The following is a 25599-nucleotide window of genomic DNA, read 5'->3' as shown; positions in this document are numbered from 1 at the left end:
CTGAGTGGGCGCCGTATAACACTGGTTTCCACAAATGCCGACCAGGCATAACTGCACTTGGGGTGGGGGGGGTCTCCCAGGCGGTCGAGGGCTCCCGGGTGGTTGGGCTTTGGGCAGGGTGGTACCCTGGCACTCCCAATGCCACCTGGGCACCATGGCACTGCCAGCCTGGCACCCTGGTAGTGCCACCCTGACAATGCCAGGGTGCCCAGGTGGCAATGCCAGGCTGGCAGTGCCAGGGTGCCCAGGTGGCATCTTGCCCGTGCTGGGGATCGGGCCCGGGGATGCCCTGCCCTTATGAGGTGGGGTATGGGGGGGAAGGGCTGGAGGACCCGCTAATTGGTAAATTGGGGAGTGGGGTAATATGAGGAGGAAGGTCTTCATTCAGAGGGTGGCGAGTCTTTGGAATTCTTTACCCCAGCGGATTGTGGGAAGTCGGTCATTGAGCATGTTCAAAACTGAAATTGATAGATTTCTGGAAACTAATGATACGAAGGGATATGAGGATACGGCAAAGGTATGAGCCGATGGCACTGAGGTGGAGGATCGGGCATGATCTAATTGGATGGAAGAGCAGATTTGACGGGCTGAATCGCCTACCCTTGTTCCAATGTTGGGTATAAAGATAGAAAGAAGCTTGTCTATTGCATTAACATCCCTGAGCTTGAAAAACATGGGGGTTCAGCTCACAGAAAATGTGCATATTGTAGGTGACCATCTGTCATGTCATGATATCCATATTAACATATCATGGTGCAATCACAAACACACTGATGGACAGGTAGACGGACCAACCAACACACACACATCGCAACCAATCACCAGTGAAAGCACATGCACTGTAAAACAGGGAACACCACAGTTCCCGCTCATTCTACCAGGAGATAGCTCAGGGCACAGAGCTCACAGCGTGCCACTCAGACATAGACCTTGTGCTGAGTGCCCCACTAAGATAGTGCTAGGGCTGGGTCCACAGGTTAGCTGGTGAAGTACGAACCACAGCCAGAAGTTAACAGTTATTATTGTACAGAATAATAAAACAGAGTTGTACCATCTACAACCGTGTTGGTTCGCTTGTGTATCGGAACACCCAACAGGACACTGTATACAAAGCTCAGAGAGACACTTATTGTAATGATGTGCAGCAACAATGTATGTGTATATAGCCTCCAACCACTAGGTGTCATGCAAGTGGAGTAGGACACTGGAACCCTGTCTTGATCAGAGCTACAGAAGTTGCTAGTAGCATGGTTAAATGATCCATGTTTGGCTCGCAATAGTTTAGTTTACCCACAGTTTATTCAACATTAAATAACTAGTCTTGAACTAGATGTTCTGTCGTACACCGATTCATACTGATTATAGTCCACGAATATACGATTGCAAGAATGATCTGCATTTGATTAACAACATGAAGAAGCAGCTAACTTTAACCACACAACCTAGCTACTGGTTTATGGGTGACAGAATAACTCAAATTCCTTTTTTATTGCATGGGATTACAGGATCATATTCTGCAATTTCATCTGATTTCCCCAGAAAATATATCAACCTGGCTCAAGAGTTGCTCTCATCAGCTCTGATTCGAAAGGTCTGGATTCGACCCCACTAAAGAATTTGAGCACATAATCCAGGCTGGCACTCTTGTGTCGCACTGGAATGTAAGTGTGGCATTATTAGGTATTCTTTCCTTCATGGTGTGAAAGGATATGCAGGCATTAGAGAGGGTGCAGAAAAGATGCACAAGAATATTCCTGTGAAGTAGGTTTCAGTTATTTTCTTTTTAATTCCAATTAGGGGGCAATTTAGCGTGGCCAATCCACCTACCCTGCACATCTTTAGGGTTGTGGGGGTGAGACCCACACAGACACTGGGAGAATGTGCAAACTCCACACGGACAGTGACCCGGGGCCGGGATTGAACCCGGCTCCTCAGCGCCGTGAGGCAGCAGCGCTAACCACTGCGCCACCGTGCCGACCCAAAGATTCCAGTTACGTGGATAAATGAGAGAAACTGGGGTTATTCTCCTTGGAGAAGAGGTTTACGGGGGGTCTGAATGATGTGTTTATAGATAGTGGCTGACATTTTCTGGCCCTTTCCTCCGGGGGACTTTCCAATCCCGCTGACGGTGAAACCCCATGGCGAGGCCCCTGGTAGTAGAGAGTGTCGGGCACACAAAATCCCACAGAAATTACGGGGGACAGGGGGACAAGCAATGAGGTGGATTAAGGGTTTGCCCCCTCCGCTCCACGCATTGGCTTTGCAACTTTAAGGATGGGATAAAAATTAAAAGGGAATTATATAATTACCTTTAAGAGAAAATGATTGCAGGGCTGTAGGGAAAAGGCAGGGCTGTGGGCAACTGGGTTGCTTTCGGAGAGGGACAGTGGCACAGACGTGATGGGCCAAATCGCCGCCTCTGCACAGCAACAAGTCTCCTACAGGTGGATGTTAAAAATACTGAGGCACTATTGAAGAACAGGAATTTCTCCACGCCCTGGCCAAATTGCGTCCCAGAAGTTCGTGTATAACACATGAAATGCCCATTGAGACTTGGGGCGCCATCTACTGGCTGTTTCACACTGGCGGAATATTCCGGTCCCACAGAGCTTTCCAGCGACGAGGGGGGGCAGTCCCCCGGGAAATCCCGTTCACAACAGCGCAGTCGGCATATCCCGCTGGTGGACAACCTCCTCCGCCGACGAACAGGCCCCGGGTCACTGTCCGTGTGGAGTTTGCACATTCTCCCTGTGTCTAAGTGGGTTTCGCCCCCACAACCTAAAGATGTGTAGGGTAGGTAAAATGCACCTTAATTGGGAAAAAAATAATTGGGTACTCTAAGTTTATATATTTTTAAAAATCATTGTGGTGAATTGTCGTTGTCCCCGCTGTGCATCTCCCTAAAATGGCTGCCTAGATTCTGCTGACGTAAGATACAGGTGCAGAAATTATCAGAATAGGGCCTTCTTAGCATTCCCCATTGAAGATACCAGATCTGATTCTGTTTTGCTACCAGTTTGGGCTCTAGGTGCCCCCTGCAAATGGTGTGACATTGCAGACAATCTGAAGGGGTGATTAATGCAGCTCCTGCTGGCTCACAAACAGCAGATGATTAAAGACTGACTTGGGCAGCTGTCACTTGGCTGGAGTAATTTAAGAAATGACAGATTGGAGCAGTTAGTTAGAGCCAGATCTTGACTGTAATAACCTGGGAGAAGCTGATTTATGAAGTAGACAGACATGTACCGCAGAAGAAATTGGGGCATTGAGTATTGGAGATGCTCAGGTTGCTTTTAACATTCTGACTGGGTGAATTTCCACAGAGGTTTAGGGTCAAGAAATGTGATTATTTTCTGTTATTTTGCTTTTATGTCTGTACTAACTTTGAACCAAAGGCCACCAACTCCGGCGAAGACAAAGGATGCTCACAAATCAATTGCGGCCGATCATTCCCAGATATCTGTGTTCAACAAAGAACAAACTATGCAGCTGAATAGCTATCACAAACTTTCTTATCAAGTTGTAAGAGCTAACAATGATTGGCTGTAATTTCTGGGTGTATTTCTCTCTGAGCGTAGGTTTTGTATCTCAATCTCACCAACTGTCCAACAGACAAAAGCAGGCTTCATACCAAGTTAAAGACGACAGGTTAGACCTATGTTGAATGAAGTCAACCGGATCAGCAATTAGAATGTTACGTTTGACCTCACGATGCAATTGATTGGTGAGCATCTATTGTCTTCGCCTGTTGGCTTGTCCATTGTCTTGCCCTCAGTGGTACGCTGGCTGAGGAGAAGAAGAGTATAGTCCACTTCCGATTACTACTCAAAGGTTCCTGCCGGAAAACAATTCCGATGAAGACAGAAACAGGATTGCTGTGATGCCTTGCACAGTTGGCAAGCCAGTCATGGGTATAAGAACTGGCAAGTCATGCTACAGTTGTATAGAACTTTGGTAAGGCCGCATTTGGCATATTACGCACAATTCTGGTCGCCACATTCCCAGAAGGATGTGGAGGCTTTGGAGAGGTTGTAGAGGAGGTTTATCGGGTTGTTACCTGGTGTGGAGGGTGTTAGCTATGTGTAGAGGCTGAATAGACTCGGACTGTTTTCCATTAGAAAGAGGGAGGTTGAGGGGTGACCTGATCAAGGTCTACAAGATTATGATGGGCATGGATAGAGTGGATGGGCAGGCACTCTTTCCCAGGGTGGAGGGCTCAGTCACCAGGGGGCATAGGTTTAAGGTTCTTGGGGGAAAATTTAGAGGAGATGTGCGAGGCAGGTTTTTTACACAGAGGGTGGTGAGTGCCTGGAACGTGTTGCCAGGGGAGGTTGTGGAAGCAGATACATTAATGGCATTCAAAAGGCTTCTTGACAAACACATGGATAGGATGGGTATCAAGGAATTCGGCACAAGGAAGTGCTGAGGGTTTTGACAAAGGTTGACATCATGACCAGTACAGGCTTGGAGGGCCGAAGGGCTTGTTCCTGTGCTATATTGTTCTTTGTTCTTTGTTCATGGTCTGCGTTAAGGTGCTAAACAAATGCACTAAAGGGTGCCCAACATCTGTGTAACCACACTTTATGAAGGCAGGAGAGGAGGGCAAATTGGCGAAAAGAAAATTAAGGTATATCAATAGAGCGATCTTGCTATCTACGTGTCAGATGATGGATTGAGGTGCTCCGTGTATCAACCCAACTTCACCTTCCTCCAAATAGCCACAATTTGAGCTAATCTGATTCTCATACCTGGAAATTATCTCGACGGAAAAATAATCTCAATAGGAAAAGGATGGAGCTTAAACCTGACAGCAAACAAGGAGCCCATTCGGCCCATTTGTGTTTGTGCTAGTTGGTTGCAAAAGATGTCCAATTAATCCCACTTCCTTGCTCATCGTAACTTTTTTTGTCCCTTTCCAACTATTTATCCCCTTTTGAAAGTTATGACTAAATTTGCTTCCGCTGCCCTTTCAGGTGGATCATTACAATTCACTGGGTAAAGAAAATCTCCTCTGGTTCCTTTGCCAGCAATCTTAAATGGTGATTGGGTAGCACTTGCTGAACAATCCCGAACGTGATAAGAATTACACAAGCAATCAATATAAGATTATTGGTCAGCCTCATACTGTGGTCCGGTTGCTGGAAGCTACCTATACATATATTTGTACACGGGCACCTGTGCGAGCAGGACGAACATCTCCAGTCATTGCAGCTTTCTTGAATTAAAGAAATGATTGAAGGACAATCGTTCCCTGGCGCATTCGCCATGACAATGCCTTAACCAATCAGAGTCGGCTTGCCAACCAATCAGCACCCTTTTCAGTATGAATTGTTACTCCCTTTGAATTTTGACATCTGTCTTCATTTTCATTTTTAACGCCAATTTAATGAGAAAGATGGGTGGGATTTTCCAGTCGTGCCGGTCCCGACACTGGAAATTCCTGTCCGAGGTCAACGGACCTCTGAATGGTCCGCCAAATTTCCTGGCCAGCCTGCGCCGATTCCCGGGGCGGGATGGACGGGATTTACCCGGATGTTTCGCTGATGGAAAAAAGATGACCGAAAGGAAAAGGGAGAGCCCATATGGGGCGGGGTGGCCGTAAGCCTTGTTGGAGAGAAGTCTTTAGAGAAGGAGAGAAAGGGGAAATGGTGGGAGGGCAATTTAGAGAGGGTTATTCTGGAGAAGGGGGTCGAGCTGGCGGAATGCTGGCCGCCCGCGGCAGAACTAAACGAAGGGTGTACCTTGGACTGGAGACTGAGGAAAAGGACACACGAAACAGGAGTAGACGTGGACCCTGTACGGCCCATCCGCCCTGCTCCGCCATTCTATACTATCCCCGCCCACTCCCCGTACCCTTTAGTTTCTTGAGTGATCGAGGGCTCGATTCTCCGGCCTCATTGCGCTCTCGCTCGAGCGAAACGAGGCCGGTGAATAGCAGGAGAGGCTCAAATCGAGAACCGCGCAAGGCGCCAAACAGTTTGCAATGCGACCGGTCCACTCCCATAGGAGAAAACGGGACCCATCCATAGCATGGCGAGAAACAATTATCAGCACTTAAGCCCTATTTCCATACAAGTAACGGGAGCGACCCCATATCCAGTGGCCTCCCGTGATTCTGCGGCCACCCCCACAAGTGGTCACGCTGGTGTTGATTAGTACTCCTTTTTAAAAACGAGAACCTTGTGGAAGGGCTTCTGCGGGGAGCCGAGGAGGTGAGGAGCCACCTTCGCTCACAGGCTAAGAGCCCGCGGGCGCTGTGCTTGCCACCCCAGTGCTCAGAAGAGGGTGGGGCACCTACTGACCACATGTCCATTATCTTCCCATGGCTGTGAGCTGAGCGGTTTTGGTTGTGGATGTACTGTTCAAGTGCTGCTCAATCTTGTTGGTGGGATTTGCTTGCGAGCCTTCCTTTGCAGCGCAAAGCCCGTGGGGTCTTGCTGGGCCGAGCACTGGGAAGCTCACGGCAGTTCATTCTCGCTACCACACTTAGAAATCCTCCTGGAGAATCGCACCCCAAAAATCTATCCATCCCAGATTTAAACGTATTCAGCGATGGAGCATCCGCTGCCCTCTGGGACAGAGAATTCCAATGATTCACGGGCGGGATTCTCTGATCCTGAGGCTAGGTGTTGGCGCTGTCGGAAACGTCGTCACGTTTCTCAACGGCGCCATCATGGCGCCAGGATCAGCAATTCTGGTGTCTACGGGGGGCCAGCAGGGCGCTGGAGTGGTTCACGCCGCTCCAGCTGCTGATCCGGCTGTGGAATGGGCACCGGGGGATGCGTGCTCGCGCAGTGGGTCCGGCGCGAACTCGCACATGCGCAGTCCCGCCGGCGCGATTTCCGCGCATGCGCGGTGTCTCCCTTGTCCGTGCCGGCCCCGACCCAACATGGCGCAGGAGTACAGGCGCCGGTGCGGAAGAAAGGAGGCTGGGGGACAGCGAGACCGGCCCGCCGATCGGTGGGTCCCGATCGCGGGCGTGGTCACATCGGAGGCCCCCCCCCCCCGGGGTCGGACCCATCCTCCTCTTTCCCCCCCCCCCCCTCCAAAGGCCGCCCCCAGACCCTTCAACGCTGAGGTCCCGCCAGCTCAGAGCAGGTTAGAACGGTGCCAGTGGGATTCGGGTTTTTTCTTACGGCCACTTGGCCCATCTGGGCCGGAGAATTAAGCGGGAGGGGGGCCGCTAGAGCGGCCCCCGACTAGCGCCGACCACACTCTGTGGAGAATCGCGTCGGGGTGGCGTGACGCGATTTGCGCGCCCCCCCCCCCCCCCCCCCCCCCCGCAATTCTCAAGCCCAGGCGCAGGGTCGGAGAATCCCTAGATCCCTTTGAGTGAAGTAATTTCTCCTCGGGCGGGATTCTCTGTCCGTCCATGCCGACGGGATTCTCCGGACCCGCTGCACCGAACGGGTAATTTGTCTGAGCGCCAAATTCTCCGGCCTCACTAGCACCAGTAGCGGGGCGGTCTGGAATCGGGGGAATTCCGGCCCTCATCCTAGTCCCTAAATGATTGGCCCCTAATCCTCTGTGTTTTAGATTCCCCAAACGGTGGAAACAATCTCTCAGCATCTATCTTACCAAACCCCCTCCGAATTTTTTAGAGTTCAATGAAATCGCCACTCATTCTTCTAAACTCCCAAGATTTTAAGCCCAATTTACGTGGGCAGCACAGTGGCCCAGTGGGTAGTACTGCTGCCTCACAGCACCGAGGTCCTGGGTTCTGGGTCACTATCCATGTGGAGTTTGCATATTCTCCTCCACAACCCAAAGATGTGCAGGGTAGGTGGATTGGCCACGCTACATTGCCCCTTAATTGGAAAACATGAATTGGGTATTTTAAAAAATATATATTTATTAAAGTTTTGTAACACAATTTTTCACCCTTTCCTGCTTGGGTCACTGTCTGTGCGGAGTCTGCACGTTCTCCCCGTGTGTGCGTGGGTTTCCTCCGGTGCTCCGGTTTCCTCCCACAGTCCAAAGATGTGCAGGTTAGGTGGGTTGGCGATGCTAAATTGCCCTTAGTGTTCAAAATTGCCCTTAGTGTTGGGTGGGGTTACTGGGTTATGGGGATAGGGTGGAGGTGTGCAGTTGGGTAGGGTGCTCTTTCAGAGAGCCGGTGCAGGCTCGATGGGCCGAATGGCCTCCTTCTGCACTGTAAATTCTATGATAATTACAAACAATAAACCCCCCCCCCGTAACAAAATAGCAAGAAATCGCACATAGCAAGATATATACATGGTAAAGCGATATGTTACATAGCTTTGTACACTGGCTCTCTCCCACACGTGCCAGTTTCCCAAACCCTTCATGTTTTCTCTTGCTCAACCCCCCCCCCCCACAGGTTGCTGCTGCTGCTGACCGACCTTCCTCTAACGCTCCGCGAGTAAGTCTAGGACAAGGCAAACTTAATCCTCTCCAGCTTAATGAACCCAGCCATGTCATTTATCCAGGCTTCCAGGATGGGGGGCTTCACCTCCTTCCACATTAGCAATATCCTTCGCCGGGCTACTAGGGACGCAAAGGCCAGAATGCCGGCCTCTTTCGCCTCCTGCACTCCCGGCTCGTCCACGACTCCAAATATTGCTAGCCCCCAGCTTGGCTTGACCCGGACTTTCACCACCTGAAATATTGCTCCCGCCACTCCTCTCCAGAACCCCTCCAGTGCCGGGCATGACCAAAACATATGGACATGGTTCGCTGGACTCCCTGAGCACCTTCCACATCTGTCCTCTACCCCAAAGAACCTACTCAACCTCGCCCCCGTCAAGTGCGCTCTGTGAACCACCTTAAATTGTATCAGGCTGAGCCTGGCACACGAGGAGGAGGAATTAACCCTACCTAGGGCATCAGCCCATAACCACATCTCAATCACCTCCCCCAGCTCCTCCTCCCATTTACCCTTCAGCTCCTCTACCAGCGCTTCCCCCTCTTCTTTCAACTCCTGGTATATTGCCGACACCTTGCCCTCCCCGACCATTACACCCGAGATCACCCTGTCTTGAATTTCTTGTGCCGGGAGCAACGGGAAATTCCCTCACCTGTCGCCTCACAAACGCCCTCACCTGCATGTATCTAAAAGCATTTCCCGGGGGTATCTCCAAATTCTCCTCCAGTGCCCCTCGGCTTGCAAACGTCCCATCAGTGAACAGGTCCCCCATTCTTCTAATCCCCGCCCGATGCCAGCTCTGAAACCCCCCAGTCCATCCTCCCCAGGACAAACCGGTGGTTACCCCCGATGGGGGACCACACCGAGGCTCCCATTGCACCCCTGTGCCGACTCCACTGGCCGCCACCACCGGGCTCGTGGTATACTTTGATGGCGAGAGCGGCAGCGGTGCCGTCACCAACGCCCCCAGGCTCGTTCCTTTACAGGGCGCCATCTCCACCCTCTTCCATGCTGCCCCCTCTCCCTCCATCACCCACTTGCGGATCATCGCCACATTTACTGCCCAGTAGTAGCTCCCTAGGTTCGGCAGCGCCAACCCTCCTCGGTCCCTACTGCATTCCAGAAACCCTCTCCTTACCCTCGGGGTCCTATTCGCCCACACAAACCCCATAATATTCCTACCTACTCTCTTAAAAAAAGCCTTGGTGATCACGATGGGAAGGCACTGAAACACAAAAAGAAACCTCGGAAGGACCACCATTTTGATCGACTGCACTCTACCCGCTAGCGAGAGCGGTAACATGTCCCATCTTTTGAAGTCCTCCTCCATCTGCTCCACCAACCTCGTCAGATTCAGTTTATGTAGGGCCCCCCAACTCCTGGCTATCTGGATCCCCAGGTACCGAAAGCTCCCCTCCGCCCTCCTCAGCGGTAGATCCCCTATCCCCCTTTCTTGGTCCCCCGCCTGTACTACAAAAAGCTCACTCTTCCCTACATTGAGCTTATAGCCCGAAAAATCCCCAAACTCCCTTAGAGTCTGCATGACCTCCACCATCCCCTCCACTGGATCCGCCACGTACAGCAACAGGTCATCCGCATAAAGCGACACCCGATGCTCTTCTCCCCCTCGGACCACCCCTCTCCATTTCCTAGACTCCCTCAATGACATGGCCAAGGGTTCGATCGCCAATGCAAACAACAGGGGGGACAGGGGGCACCCCTGCCTCGTCCCTCGGTACAGCCGAAGGTACTCCGACCTCCACCGGTTCGTCACTACACTCGCCACTGGGGGTCTGTAAAGGAGCTTAACCCAATTGATAAACCCTCCCCCAAACCCAAACCTATGCAGCACTTCCCAGAGGTACTCCCACTCTACTCGGTCAAAGGCCTTCTCCGCGTCCATAGCTGCCACTATCTCCGCCTCTCCCTCCTCCGATGGCATCATTATCACGTTTAAGAGCCGCTGCACATTGGTGTTTAGTTGCCTGCCCTTTACAAATCCTGTCTGGTCCTCGTGGATCACCCCCGGGACACAGTCCTCGAACCTCGTAGCCAGCACTTTTGCCAGCAACTTAGCATCCACGTTGAGGAGCGAGATCGGCCTGTACGACCCACATTGCAGTGGGTCCTTGTCCCACTTTAGGATCAAAGAAATCGTCACCTCCGACATTGTCGGGGGCAGGGTCCCTTCCTCTCTTGCCTCATTAAAGGTCCTCACTAGTAGCGGGGCCAACAGGTCTACGTACTTCCTGTAGAACTCCACCGGGAACCCGTCCGGTCCCGGGGCCTTCCCCGCCTGCATGCTCCCCAAACCCTTGCTCAGCTCCTCCAACCCAATTGGTGCCCCCAAACCAGCCACCTCTTGCTCCTCCACCCTCGGGAATCTCAGTTGGTCTAGGAATCGTCTCATCCCCTCTTCCCCCGCTGGGGGCTGGGATCTGTACAGCTCTTCATAGAAGGCCTTGAATGCCTCGTTTATTTTCGTCGCACTCCGCACCGTGGCTCCCCTTCCATCCTTGACTCCCCCTATTTCCCTCACTGCCATCCTCTTACGGAGCTGGTGTGCCAGCGTCCGACTCGCCTTCTCCCCATACTCGTAGATTGCCCCCTGCGCTTTCCTCCACTGTGCCTCTGCCTTCCCTGTGGTCAACAGATCAAACTCCGTCTGGAGACGTCGTCTTTCCCCAAGTAATCTTTCCTCCGGGGCCTCTGCGTATCTCCTGTCCACTCTTAAAATCTCCCCCACTAACCTCTCCCTTTCCATGCCCTCTGTCTTCTCCTTATGAGCCCTGATGGAGATTAGCTGTCCCCTGATCACCGCCTTCAACACCTCCCATACCATCCCCACCCGCACCTCCCCGTTGTCATTGGCCTCCAAGTACCTTTCGATGCACCCCCTCACCTTCCCACACACCACCTCATCTGCCAGCAGTCCCACATCCAGCCGCCACAGCGGGCATTGGTCCCTCTCCCAGCTCCAGTTCCACCCAGTGCGGGGCGTGATCCGAAACGGCTATGGCTGAATACTCCGTTCCCTCCACTTTCGGGATGAGCGCCCTGCCCAGGACAAAAAAATCTATCCGGGAGTAGGCTTTGTGCACGTGGGAGAAAAAAGAAAATTCCCTGGCCTGCGGCCTGGCAAACCTCCACGGGTCCACTCCCCCCATCTGATCCATAAACCCCCTAAGCACCTTGGCCGCCGCCGGCCTCTTTCCAGTCCTCGATCTGAAGCGGTCCAGTGCTGGGTGAAACACCGTATTGAAGTCCCCACCCATTATCAGGCCTCCTATCTCCAGGTCCGGAATGCGTCCCAACATGCGCTTCATGAATCCAGCATCATCCCAGTTTGGGGCGTATACATTTACCAACACCACCCACGGCCCCTGCAACTTACCGCTCACCATCACATATCGCCCTCCATTATCCACTACGATATTCTTGGCCTCAAATGACATCGCTTCCCCCCCAATATTGCCACCCCTCTATTCTTCGCGTCCAGCCCCGAATGGAATACCTGTCCTACCCATCCCTTTCTTAACCTGACCTGGTCCGCCACCTTCAGATGTGTCTCTTGGAGCATGACCACGTCTGCCTTCAGTCCCTTTAAGTGCGTGAACACTCGGGCCCTCTTCACCGGCCCGTTCAGGCCCCTCACGTTCCACGTTATCAGCCGGATTGGGGGGGCTCCCCCCCCCCCCGCCCGACTAGCCATCTCCTTTTCTAGGCCAGTCCCGTGTCCGCGCCGCGCTCACCATCCAGTCCCCCAGCCGGGAGACCCCCGCCCCGACTACCTCTTCTGTGTCCCATTCCCTTTCGGCCAGTGCAGCAGCAACCTTTCCCCCTCCCCCCCGCTAGACCCCTGTCTAGCTTTTTTGCTCCCCCCATATCACTCCCGTAAGTCAGCTGACACCTGCTGACCCCGGCTTCCCCCGCCGTCCCATTGACCTCCCCGTGTGGGAGTCTCCCAATCAGTGTGCGTTCCTCCATTCCCCTTCCCGCCTTTCTTCCCTAGTGCGGGAAAAATCCCGGGCTTTCCTAAGCCTACCCCGCCCCCTCTGGCGCAGCTCCTGTCGCGGCCTTGTCTCTCTCCCCCAGCCCATGTAACATTTCCTGCGCGTGATTGACCCCCTATATACAACAGCCATCAAACATCAAACATCCCCCCCCACCCTCACAAACCCTCAGTTTGAGTCCAACTTTTCAGTTTGAATGAAGGTCCACGCCTCTTCAGGCGTTTCAAAATAATAGTGTTGGCCCTTGTATGTGACCCACAGTCGCGCTGGCTGCAGCATTCCGAATCTCACTCCCTTCCGGTGCAACACCGCTTTGGCCCGGTTGAAACCCGCTCTCCTCTTTGCAACCTCCGTGCTCCAGTCCGGGTATATTCGGATCTCTGCATTGTCCCACTTGCTGCTCCGCTCCTTCTTGGCCCATTTCAGGACCCTCTCTCTGTCCGTGAAACGGTGAAATCTCACCCCATCGCCCTTGGCGGCTCATTTGCCTTGGGCCTCCTCGCCAGCACCCGGTGTGCCCCATCCAGCTCCAGCGGCCTCAAAGGGGCCTCCGCGCCCATCATCGCCTCGAGCATCGTGCTCGCGTATGCCCCAGCATCGGCCCCCTCCACTCCTTCAGGGAGACCCAGGATTCGCAGGTTCTTTCTCCTCGACCTGTTCTCCAGGTCTTCGAATCTTCCCGCCCACCTCTTGTGCAGCGCCTCGTGCTCCTCCACTCTCACCGCCAGGCCCAAGATCTCGTCCTCATTCTCACTGACTCTTTTCTGCACCTCCTGGATCTTTACCTTGTGGGCCTTCTGGGTCATCCCTAGTCCTTCATTTGCCGACAGCATAGGCGCCAGCATCTCCTTGCGCAGCTCCTCGAAGCAGCGCTTGATGAACTCCTGCAGCTCCGGCCCACCCTCCGCTTTGTCCCCGGCCGCCGCCATTTTGCTTTTCTTCCCTCGCTTCTCCTGCTGCTCCAATGCCGCTTTTTTGGCCGTTTCACTTCTGGTCCGGTCCATAAACGTTGAAGGGGGACCTCTCTCTTCCCTTCCCCACGGGTTGTCTTCAAAAAAAAATCCGTTGGGGCTCCTCTAAAGAGCCCGAAAGTCTGTGATAGCGGGAGCTGCCGAATCGTGCGGCTTAGCTCCGCATAGCCGCAACCGGAAGTCCCTAAATTTTTTTTTTAAACAAGCCCAATTTACTCAGCCCACCTTCATAGGATAATCCCCCTGCACCCCCATCCCAGAGACCATTCCAGTGAATCTTGTCTGTACCACCTCCAATGTGGGCAGCACGGAAGCACAGTGGTTAACCCAGTTGCTTCACAGCTCCGGGGTCCCAGGTTCGATTCCCGGCTTGGGTCACTGTCTGTGCGGAGTCTGCGCGTTCTCCCCGTGTCTGCGTGGGTTTCCTCCGGGTGCTCCGGTTTCCTCCCACAGTCCAAAGATGTGCACCATTAGGTGGATCGGACACGCTAAATGGCCCTTCGTGCCAAAAAGGTTAGGTGGGGTTACTGGGTTACGGGGACAGTGTGGGCTTGGGTAGGATGCTCTTTCCAAGGGCCGGCGCAGACCCGGTGTGCCAAATGGCCTCTTTCTGCACTGTAAACTCTACGATTCAATGCAAGTCTATCCTTCCCTAGGCCAAAGCTGCGCACAGTATTCCAGACGTGTCCTCAGCAAAACCCTGTACAACTGCAGTGAGATCTCTTTACTCCTGTACTCCAATCCACTGGCAATAAAGGCTACCATGCCATTTGCCTTCCCAATTGCTTGTTGCAACGGCATGCAAATTTTCTAGATTATGGAGAATTCTGGGGAAGGAAACTTTGGGCTTGGTGACATTGCCGAGGGCAGATTTGTGAGGGGATCACAGAGTTTAAAGATGGGGGATTATAATTAAGGATTTCAAGTTTAGCAAGGTGGACAAAGGGGAAACAGTATGGACAGTATTGTGGGCTTCTCAGCACCTGTTTTCTGTATAAAAAAGTAGACGGTTAGACATTGATTATATATGGTTTGGAAGTTAAGGAAAAGTGGACTGGAGAAAATGCCTAGAAACATTGTCTTGCATTTGCAAAGATAGATGCTGAAATAATACTTCACTGCTCAAAGAGCTTTTAAATACTTATATAATCTAATTTATGATAGGATATTGGTTTTAATGCCATACTTAAACTGCAATGATTTCATGAGCAAATGTATTCCTTAGCCTTTTTATTCCAGAAAGATTTTTGATGAACAAGGGATTCAAGGGTTATGAGAGCCAGACAGCAAAGTGGGATTGAGGTGAAGGGCGATCGAACCTCGACGAGGCCGTTGGGTTGCGCCCGACTCCGGACGCGACAAGGCCGTTAAATCTCACGAGAGGCTTGGGACGCCTCGCGAGATCTAAAGAGGTCTCGCGAGATGTCGCGATCTGGATCTCGCCCTCAGTGGGCGGGATTTAGATTTGCATATTTAAGTGAGCAGTTAGGTGCATGATTGAACGCCCGTATCTGGGAGATCTCGCCATGGTGCCATGGTCCACACAAACATGGACCAAGGGTAACGGCACCTGGGGGGTCTCCCAGGCCATCGGAGGGCCCGGGTGGTTGGGCCCTGGGCTGCGGGCGTCAGTGCAGGAAATTAAGGCACATGTGACCTCGTTGATAGTGGGGCCGTTCTCCGCGCCACACCCGCCAAGAAACACCCTGCTAAAGGTGGGCAAAATGGACGGCACAGTAGCACAATGGTTAGCACTGGTTCGATTCCCGGCTTGGGTCACTGTCTGTGCGGAGGCTGCATGTTCTCCCCGTGTTTGCATGGGTTTCCTCCGGGTGCTCCGGTTTCCTCCCACAAGTCCCGAAAGACGTGCTTGTTAGGTGAATTGGACATTCTGAATTCCCCCTCCGTGTACCCGAACAGGCGCCGGAATGTGGCGACTAGGGGATTTTCACAGTAACGTCATTGCAGTGTTAATGCAAGCCTACTTGTGTCACTAACAAAGATTATTATTATTAAATCGGGACTCTTTTTGTTCCCCCGTTAAATTGCACCTGACAGCCATGGGGTGCGGTTTAACGGAAATATTTCTAAGTGTCATTTTGGGCGAATTTGGCAGGGTGTTTCACGTTGGATTTTTTGGTGAGATCCACACTGGTATTTACCCACACTTAAGGCACGATCATACGGACTTGTTGCGCCCGACTAGGTGTCGCAATGAGGCTGTTAAATCTTGCTGACCGCCCTGCATTTCACACTTGAATGAACGTGAATTGATTGCAAGTGGGACCTCCGTCCCTCACTTGAGAGGAGGTCCTGTCTTAGAAAGCTGTCAGCCAACCTGAATGACCATCAGTTCTCTCCTCCCCGCAGTGACAGGAACTGCAGTGCCCAGAGGGGCTTCAAACATGCCAGTGCCCAAGTCCCAGGACCGGACAGCAAGGTAAGTTTTGTGGAGGTCCCAGGGCAGGGAAGGCATGGAGGGGCGGAGAGTGGACATTTTGGGGCTTGGGGGAGAGGCCTGGGTGGGGGGGGGGGGGGGGGGCAGTGGGGGCGAGGTGGGAAGGGGGAGATCCAGCTGCCATCAGATCTGAGGGTGGGGGAAGGTGCCTGAATCCTCTGGAAAGGCAACTTATTATCTAAAAGGGAAGAAACTTCAGAGTGGCTCAGTGCAGAGGGATCTGGGTGTCCTCTTGCATGAATCGCAGAAAACTAGTCTGCAGCTACAGCAGGTAATAAGGAAGGCATATGAAATTTTGGCCTTTATATATAAAGGAATAGAATGTAAAGTATGGAAGTGTTGCTGCAACATTGGTGAGACTACAGCTGGAGTACTGTGCACAGTTTTGGTCCCCTTATTTGGGGAGGGATGTTCCTGCATTAGTGACCGTTCAGAGAAGGTTCACTAGATTGATTCCAGAGACTGGGGCGGTTTGTCTATTGAAGAGAGATTGAGCAGTTAGGCTGAGACACTGTCGAGTTTAGAAGAATGAGAGGAGATCTAATTGAGGCATATAAGATGATAAAAGGTATTAACAAAGTAGACATAGAGCAGATGTTGCCTCTTGTGAGGCAACCTAGAATGAGAGGCCATAGTTTTAGGATAACATAGATTAACATAGAACATAGAATTTACAGTGCAGAAGGAGGCCATTCGGCCCATCGAGACTGCACCGGAACTTGGAAAGAGCACCCTACCCAAGGTCAACACCTCCACCCTATCCCCATAACCCAGTAACCCCACCCAACACTAAGGGCAATTTTGGACACTAAGGGCAATTTAGCATGGCCAATCCACCTAACCTGCACCTCTTTGGACTGTGGGAGGAAACCGGAGCACCCAGAGGAAACCCATGCACACACGGGGAGGATGTGCAGACTCCGCACAGACAGTGACCCAAGCCAGAATCGAACTTGGGACCATGGAGCTGTGAAGCAATTGTGCTATCCACAATGCTACCGTGCTGCCCGTGGCAGAAAATTTAAAACAGATGAGGAGAAATTACTGGCACGATTTAACGGTGAAAGAAAGAGTCCAGCTTTGGGTGCGTTTAGCAAGGTGGGGCGAGAACGACCCCGCTATCAAACGGGTCTCTCTTTTTCTGGCCTCGGGTGAGGAACACTCAGTAGAGGCCACACTTCCTTTCATTTCCTGCACCGACGAGCTGTGCCATCTTTAAATGTCGCGATAATCTTTCAATCCCCCCCCCCTCCTCCGGACTCTCCCAATGCCCAAATACTTCTTGGGGGGGGGGTCCTCAACACCCACATCACCCCACCTCATAAGGGCAGGGCACCCCTGGGCCCCATCCCTGGCATGGGCAACCTAGAACCTGGGCAACCTGCAGTGCCATGGTGGTACTGCCAGAGTGCCCGGTTGGCACCGCCAGGTGCCCAGGTGGCAGTGCCAAGGTGACTGGGTGGCAATGTGAGTGCCAGCGTATCACCCTGCCCAGAGCCTGACCCCTCAGGGGGTCTCCGATGTGTCCTGAGACCCCAGGTGCTTTACACCTGGTCCACGTTAGTCTGGACCACTGGCGCCATGGCGAGCTCTCCCAGGTGCGGGCATTCGATCCCGGGCCTTGGGAGACTCTGGTGCAAGTATATTTAAATGAGGCTAACGGGATCACTGGGAAGGGTCCAGATTGTGATGCCTCACAAGATCTCGTGAGATCATGCAAGGCGTCCCGAGCATGGCAAATCTCGCAAGAGGCCTCTCTCAAGATTTAACGGCCTTGTCGCTTCCCAAGCCCTTTAGGGAATGAAATCTGTCGACCGTACCAGGTCTGGCCTACACGTGACTCCAGATCCACGGCAATGTGGTTAACTCTTAAATGCCCTCAGGGATGGGCAATAAATGCTGACCTACCCCGTGACGGCCATATCCCATGAACAAATTTTTTTAATAGTCAGGCACGACGAGATTGTACGATCGCGCCCTCCTTCTCTCAAAAGGTTGCGAATCTGTGGAATTCACTACCCCAAAGTGCGATGGATGCCGGGACATTGAGTAAATTTAAGGAGGAGCAGATAGACTGATTTTTAATGAAGTTAGACGGATCAGACAAAGAATCCTCAGGGTTCAGCTAAGATGCTTCTCTGTGATTTATGTTTGTTGGGTAAGGTCACTTCCTGCGTTTCCATGACAACGCAAATGTTGTTCCACACTGAATCGATGCCTGGTTGCTTCTTGCTGTAAATTTGAAAAAGGATTGTTTGTGGGGCATGGTCAACATTGGCAAAGCTGCAATTAATCCCAATCCCTGGTTGTTCTAAAATGGTGGCACATTCCTTCTCCTTGAACACGGCAGTCCTTGCAGACAATGTTTGCAGTCTTATAATACCTTGGGCTTACTTACTGTTGAAGACAAAAGGCACCAATCGCTCACAGGGATTGGGTAAACATGCTGTGGGTTCATTTATTAAGACAAGGCGCATGGTGTACATGGGTAGAAAGCTTCAAAGAGCATCAGAGCTGTGTGTCTGTGTTCTGCTTACACCAACAGTGAAACTGGGGCCGGGATTTTCCAGCTCCGCCGTCGGGAATGTGGTGTCCCAGCCCAAAAGTCCATTAACCTTCACCGAGGTCGGCCAATCCCGGTGGCGGCAGAAGATCCTGCTCTGAGACTGGATCACATGACACGCTTCCCTTCTCGTGACGTCCCTTAAAGGGATATTGCGACAGTAGTGGTGCCCACTGTGACGTTAGGAAATTCTACTGAACCAATGACAGTGAAGGACTAACGTTGTGTGTCTGCTTGGATGGTGTGTGACTTGGAGGGGAATTCAGAGATGTTGGGTGTTCCCATAAACACCATCACCTGTAATGTTATTTTTACTCATTTGGCTGGCTGTGAAAGTAACACAAGACGCACAGCACAGTATCTGCTGGCTCTTTGACATTACTGGTCTAAACTGCTCACTTAACAGAAACTTAAGCCTAAAGTTAATTATGCCACCCTTAAACTCCAGTTACCCATTTGGGTACCTGACACCAGTAACTTCAGCTCAGTTCTCATTCGTGCACGGCAGCTCTGCTGCCCAAGAGAGAGCTGTGTGTTTGTGTGTGTGTTTATCTGCCCAGTTGCACAATGTCAGCTCCCAGCATTTTACATATAATGGCCTGAAATTTCTACCAGACCCCGGACATGTTAACGACGCGAGTGGTAATTGACGCGAATTACCAAGTGCGGACTGGAATTACAAACAGGGCTTGATGCTGCTATCACGCTAAATGAACCCCATATAAGGCCTTAATGGAACCCTTGCCAGCTGAAAACTGGAGCGAGTTCTGTCTAAATGACCGCCTGACAGTGGTAATTGATCCAGTTCAGATAGTACATCAGATAGTGAACAGGTCCGCAGGAAAAGGTCGAGAACTATTGAAAGGGCATCCCACAGCAGAAGGGAAAGATCAAGCAGTAGCAGTACAGAACGAGATACCAGGCGGGAGAGGGGACGTAGTTTGTCAAGATCTCGGAACATGAGTAAGACTACGAATTCTAATAGGAGTAGAAGCCCACATGCACGTGAGATTTTGGTGGCTTCAAATAAATTAGATGAAAAAGTTATTAAAGAAGCTAAACAGCAAGAATTGCATAGTTGGAGTGAATTTGGGGTATACACGAAAGTACCGGATAGGGGACAAAGAGCTCTATCCCACAGGTGGATTTGCACGGGATAGGTTCTTCCGGATGGAACTTATAAGGCAAAGGCCAGGCTCGTGGCAAGGGGATTTGAAGAAAACTTAGAAGATCAGAATTTAAGGGTAGATTCACCTACAACAGGAAAGGTTATTTTAAAGATCTTCTTGGCTCTATTAGCCACAAAGGCATGGGAATGCAAATCTATATACCTATAAAAGCTGCCTTTTTGCAGGGGCATCAGCTCCAGAGAGGCATTTTTCTCCATCCTCCTAAAGAAGCAGTTAACACAGAAGGGGTTACTGTGGAAGTTGAACAAATGTGTATATGGATTAAATGATGCATCTAGAGTCTGGTATTTTTCAGTAAGGTCAGTTTTGTTAAAATTAGGCTGTTGCCAGTTGAAAGCAGATTCTGCAATGTTTTACTGGCACTATAAAGGAAATCTTTCTGGCATTTTTATGATGCATGTCGATGATTCTTTGTGGGGTGAGACTAGTGATTTTGAAGCTATTGTAATCTCTGGTTTGAGGAAAGAATTCAGGGTTGGAAGTCAGGCTTCCGGTGCATTTAAATATATTGGACTGGAGATTGGACAGACTAAGTTAGGGGCAACTTTACGTCAGCAATCTTATTTGGAAAGCATCAGCCCAATAATAATTAGTCGTGGCCGAGTTTCACAAAAAGACGCAATGGTTTCAAAGATAGAAAAAGAGCAACTGCGAAGTTTAATTGGGCAACTGAACTGGTTAGGTAGACAGACTAGACCGGACGTGAGTTTTGATGTCTTAGAGTTGAGTACAAAAATGAATGATCCCAAAGTGGAAGACATAATAAGAGCAAATAAAGCGTTGGCCAAACTAAAAATGCAGGAGTGTGTTTTGAAGTTCCCAGTTTTAGGTGACCTTAAGCACTTGAAACTCATAGTTTATATATGCATCCTACGCAAATTTATGTGATGGGGTTTCAAGCGCAGGAGGTTTTATAATTTTCCTTTTGGGGAACAATGGTAAATGTTGCCCGCTTGTGTGGGAAACAAAGAAAATAAGGAGAGTGGTAAAAAGCACTTTGGCTGCTGAGACTTTAAGCCTTGTAGAGGCGGTGGATATGGCCTTTTATATAAGTATGATATTGACAGAAATTTTGGGATTAGGGGATTTGGGTAATGTACCTATTGACTGTCACATTGACAATAAATCCCTGTGGGAAAATGTGCACTCTACAAAAATTGTCAATGAAAAGAGGTTACGGATAGACATCGCAAGTTTGAAGCAGATGTTGGACAGAGGGGAAATAGCAAAAATCAGACTGTTTTACGAAAAGAGGGGCGAGTTCACAGAAACTTTTGGATATTGTTAATGAAGGGCGCTTGTTTCTGTGACTTTTTTTTTCTTGCTCGTCACAAAAAAAAAGGAGGGAGAACGCGACGGTCTGGAAGACCATCCTACTGACCCTGCGGTCCCGGAATCTCCCAGTTTCTCACTGGTAGGAGGTCCTCCGATGCGCTCCACTCTATTAGGTCCCTACTTTGCATGGCCACAAACGAGACCCCTCATGACCGCCTATTTGTTTTCCCTGGGAGATCCATCTCATGGGCCTCGCTTCTGTCCTCGCTGAAGACACCAGGGCCAGTCCTACTCAGAAAACACGTCAGGAGCCATAAGGCCGATCCTCTGGTAGAGAGGGTCCAGCTTCTACACTCAAACCCCCAGTACGCTTATATCGAACACCCCGATGGCCGACAAGATACGGTCTCCCTCCGGGACCTGGCGCCTGCCGGTTCCACCACCACCACCGCCCCTCCACTATATCCCGCCCAACCTACCATGATCAGCGCCCCCGCCCCTTTATGGCTCCCGCCCGCCATTCCCCCTTCACCGGTCCACGGAATGAAGCTCCAGAAGAGACTCTCCCGGCATCCACGTCTGTACCCGCACCGGCGCCCCCACTACCGATGCCAGCACGGATGAGCTTGACACCCGGGCCAGCACCGACGCCAGAGCTTCGGCGATCACAGCGCACAATCCGTGCGCCGGACCGGCTGAACTTATGAACCCGTCACCCCCGCCGGACTTCATTTTTGTTAACAGGGGGTGAATGTGGTGAATGTATTATACCAATAATCCACCATTGTATCAGTACCATGCTTTGCCTTTGTATTTGCATCTATGCTATGCTGTTGCCCTTGTGGGCTCCACCTATGGGCCATTATATGGCATCATCCATAGGGGAACATGTTGGGACACGTATGGGCTCCGCCCATGGCTCCTCCCCTTGAGGAGGGGGTATAAAGAGCAGTCGACCTGTAGGCGGCGCACATTATTGTATCAGTCACAGGCAGGCACTGTTCTAAGTTGATTAAAGTCACGATTTACCTTTACTCGTGTCTCGAGTGAATTGATGGTCGCATCGGTGGGGAGGAGCATCACTGTTCCCTAAGCATTCAGCTAACACCAGCTTGGTTCATGCCCTCCTGTTGGGATGGTGCATTGGAGCTGGGCTGTAGAGGAAACAACAGGAAATCCTGCAATCTGCATCAACAACAGGACTGAGGTCAGTAATTACCACAGTTGCCACACTTAGATCAGTGACTGCCCCATTTTCGGAAAAGTTGAGCTGGTTCTCATCGGGCCCCGATTCTGATTTACACACCACTTCAGTGTCAACGTGAAACAGAAAACCCTTCAGAATTGTGCGAATATTGCTGTAGAAATTCACCAGTGAGTGTGGCGGGTGTACAGAGAAAGTGATTTTGTTGTCCTTTTCGTTCTATTCATTTAGAAAACACATTTAACTCATTAGGTATTGGCCTAATCAAGCTGAGTATAGTAATTTGACTAATGTGTGGTAATTACTATAACTATGTATGTTGCTGATACAGGGTCAAAGGTATAAGTTCCCCAGTTCTTCCCTTTTTTCCTGAATGTGAATTCAAACCCCAGACGGACAGTGACCCAGGGTCAGGATCGAACCCAGGTTCTCAGCGCCGTGAGGCAGCAGTGCTCACCGCTGCACCACCATGCTGCCCTAATGGTCGATTTCTAACCGAAAGCAGCCAGATTTACCGCACCCTGGGAAACCTGGCAGTTGAACAAAAGCGGAATGAACTAAACTGGCTTAACAGCACTGCATGTGGGCCAAGAGGAGCACGAGTGCTTCCTCCAGGCCCAACAAGCTAACCAGTAAATACCCTGACTACCATCAGAACCACCCCCAACCAGAATCTGCACAACCACCATTGGGCATCTCTCTTTGCTACGATTGGGAACACCCACCACCAAACCACGATCACCCCTCCCCCCCCCCTCCCCCACCACGACCAGCATTGAATCTACCCCCCCCCCCCCCCCCCCCCCCAACCTGTCAGAATCTCTCGCACTCCCCTAATATCTATTTGCTGTCCTAGCTTTCGGCCTTGTAAAGAATCTACCCGGACAACCAGATGGCCCCCAGCCTGTCGTTTAGGCTGCCTGGTGGAAACTCCAAAGCTGAAAGGGAGCCCTGCAGACAGTTATGTTCTGTAGGCAGCATAACAAATAAACAGACACTTTGCTGACTCTCTCCTCCTCAACCGTACCCTCCACAGAACTCCTATCCAGGTTGAAATCCACACTGTCACTGTCACTAACAATCTTCGTCATTATGCCCGTTTACAATATTTGCACCTCGGCAACCGTTGTCGGGAGAGAAGCTACTTGTCTATGGAGAGTCCCCGCCAAACATTAAACTTTCTCATTTGGCATTAATTAACAATCTACTCAGGCGGACAACAAAATGGCTGTTTCACTGGGACAGCGGGAAGTGTTCTTCTGAATTCAGATTTGAACGCAACCATGTTTTGCATTGTTCTGGATGGTGTTGGGCTTCTGGGATGTTGTGGGAGCTGCACACATCCAGGTACAGTAAAATATCGATGCGTAACCACCCACAGATTTGTGCGAAGTGGAACTTTGTGATAGCCCAGGAGTTCCCATTCCCACGTGAATGCATCTCCACGCAACCCAACATGCCGACAAACACAGTCTGTGTCAGAAATAAAAGATTCAAATGAATGCACAGTAAAGCAGGAAATGTGTGGGGAAAGTATTTCCCTTACAATAGCCCCACTTCGTAAAAGGCTAGAGCTTTGCATTGAAAAATATCGGGAGTATGCACCAGCAAAGCTGCATTATCTTTTTCTGCTTTTTCAACATGTGATACAGTTCACCATGTCGTCAATGCAGTCAAACATGTTTTCAGTTACTTCTGGTGACGGCAAGCGGGAGGCAGCCGCAAACTGCAGGGCTCCCGCTCGGGAATAGAAATTTTGGGGTTTTAACGCCCGGTCCCAGGGGCAACGGAGGCTGAAAAAGCTGTAAGAAAGCACAGGGAGCAGGAATGTCCAAGCTTGGGGAAAAAACGGCCGTGAAAAAGGGGGTTAATGAAAGCCCACCGGTGTGTGGAAAAGTCAGCGCAGGAACTGTAAGGGAAGCGGAGGCTGGAGCACCAGGGGAGGCCGTATCGCTCACAGCAGAAGAAATGACCAAGGTGATGGTTGTGGAACTTGAAAAACAGTTCACAAAGCACACGGAAGTGATGAAGAAGGAGATGGGGGCGGTATTGAAAGTACTGGTGGAGGAGGCGATTGCCCCGGTGAGGGCGGCGGTATCGAGCGCAACGGTGGAGGTGCGGGAGCAAGGTGAGGCGCTGAAGGAAGTGGAAGAGACATTATCGCAGCACAGTGATCAACTCACCTCGATGGGGAAGGAGTTGTGGAGGGTGATAGAGACCAACAAGGGTCTGCGAGCCAAAATGGAAGACCTGGAAAACAGATCCAGGCGGCAGAATCTGAGGATTGTGGGTCTGCCCGAAGGGGTGGAAGGCCTGAGGCCGACGGAGTATTTTGCCACGATGTTGGCGGAGCTATTGGGGGAGGGGGACGATCCCTCCCGAAATGAACTGGATCGGGCTCATCGGTTGTGGAGGCCTATACCAAAGGTGAGTGAGCCGTCAAGAGTAGTAACTGTGTTTCCGTAGGTACACGTGAAGGAGAAGGTCCTGTTCTGGGCCAAGCAGAAGCGGGTGGTGCAGTGGGCTGGAGCTGGTATACGCATATACCAGGACTTTACGGTGGAGCTGGCGAGGAGGCGGGCTGCCTTCAACCGGGTGAAGAAGGCACTGTACATTAGCAAGGTGCAGTGCGGCATAGTACATGCAGCTAAGTTGAGGGTGACCTACAAATCCAAGGACTTTTATTTTGGGACGGCGGAAGCGGCGGAGGAGTTTGCGAAGGCAGAAGGACCGTGGCAGAATTGAGAAATGGGAATGAGACCGGGTCGTGTACTGATGTAGCCTCATGTAACTTTATTTTTTTCACTGCGTGCTGCTGTATATTTGGACAAGGGGAGAGTTGGGACTTTAATTTGCAATGATGGTTCTTTGGGGCTTGGGTGTGTATGCTGGGGTTGTGTGCTGAAGGGGATTTCTTGGTTTTCCTGGGACCGGGCAAGGGGGAAGGAGACCCGGGCGGGGGCCTCCACGCTGGCCGGTTTAAGCCGGCCAGTGAATGGGATTGAAGTGGGGGGAGGGGCTGTGGCCATTGGAGCCTGGGAGAACAGGTATCGGTGAGTCTTGCCGGGGTGAAAAGTTGGGGGAAGGAACCGAGGTTGGGGGGAGGAGTTTACAAGAGGAACTGGAGAGGAGGAGTCGGGGAGAGGGGGTGGGGGTGTCTACAATTCATGGGTGTCATTCACGGTACTCTTTTGGGGATGGGATGGCATTGAATATTAGGGGAGGGGGGAGCTGGGGGGTGGACTGTATATGTCAACGGTGACCATATGCGATTCCTGATTCCTTTTTCTTTTTTCCTTTTTCCCACCTTGGGAGGGTTTGTTTTATTTGAGGCTTATATGTTGTCCTTAGTGTTGGATGGGGTTACTGGGTTATGGGGATAGGGTGGAGGTGTGGACCTTGGGTAGGGTGCTCTTTCCAAGAGCCGGTGCAGACTCGATGGGCCGAATGGCCTCCGTCTGCACTGTACATTCTATGATTCTATGAGAACTGAAATGCTAACCATTTCGATATTGTCAGGCGGGCCGTTGTTTGGGGGT

At 51.3% G+C, this 25599-nt stretch overlaps 1 protein-coding gene across 4 annotated transcripts in view; it reads left to right on the top strand.

Moving 5' to 3' along the window:
* LOC140403995 (synaptotagmin-1-like) overlaps positions 1-25599 on the top strand; it is a 194246-nt gene that overhangs the window by 154356 nt on the left and 14291 nt on the right. The window lies entirely within an intron of this gene.

The sequence above is a fragment of the Scyliorhinus torazame genome, chromosome 29 (assembly GCF_047496885.1).
Source record: "Scyliorhinus torazame isolate Kashiwa2021f chromosome 29, sScyTor2.1, whole genome shotgun sequence".
NCBI lineage: Eukaryota > Metazoa > Chordata > Chondrichthyes > Carcharhiniformes > Scyliorhinidae > Scyliorhinus > Scyliorhinus torazame.
Note: the sequence above shows the minus strand (reverse complement) of the source record. Positions and strands in the feature narration are given on the sequence as shown.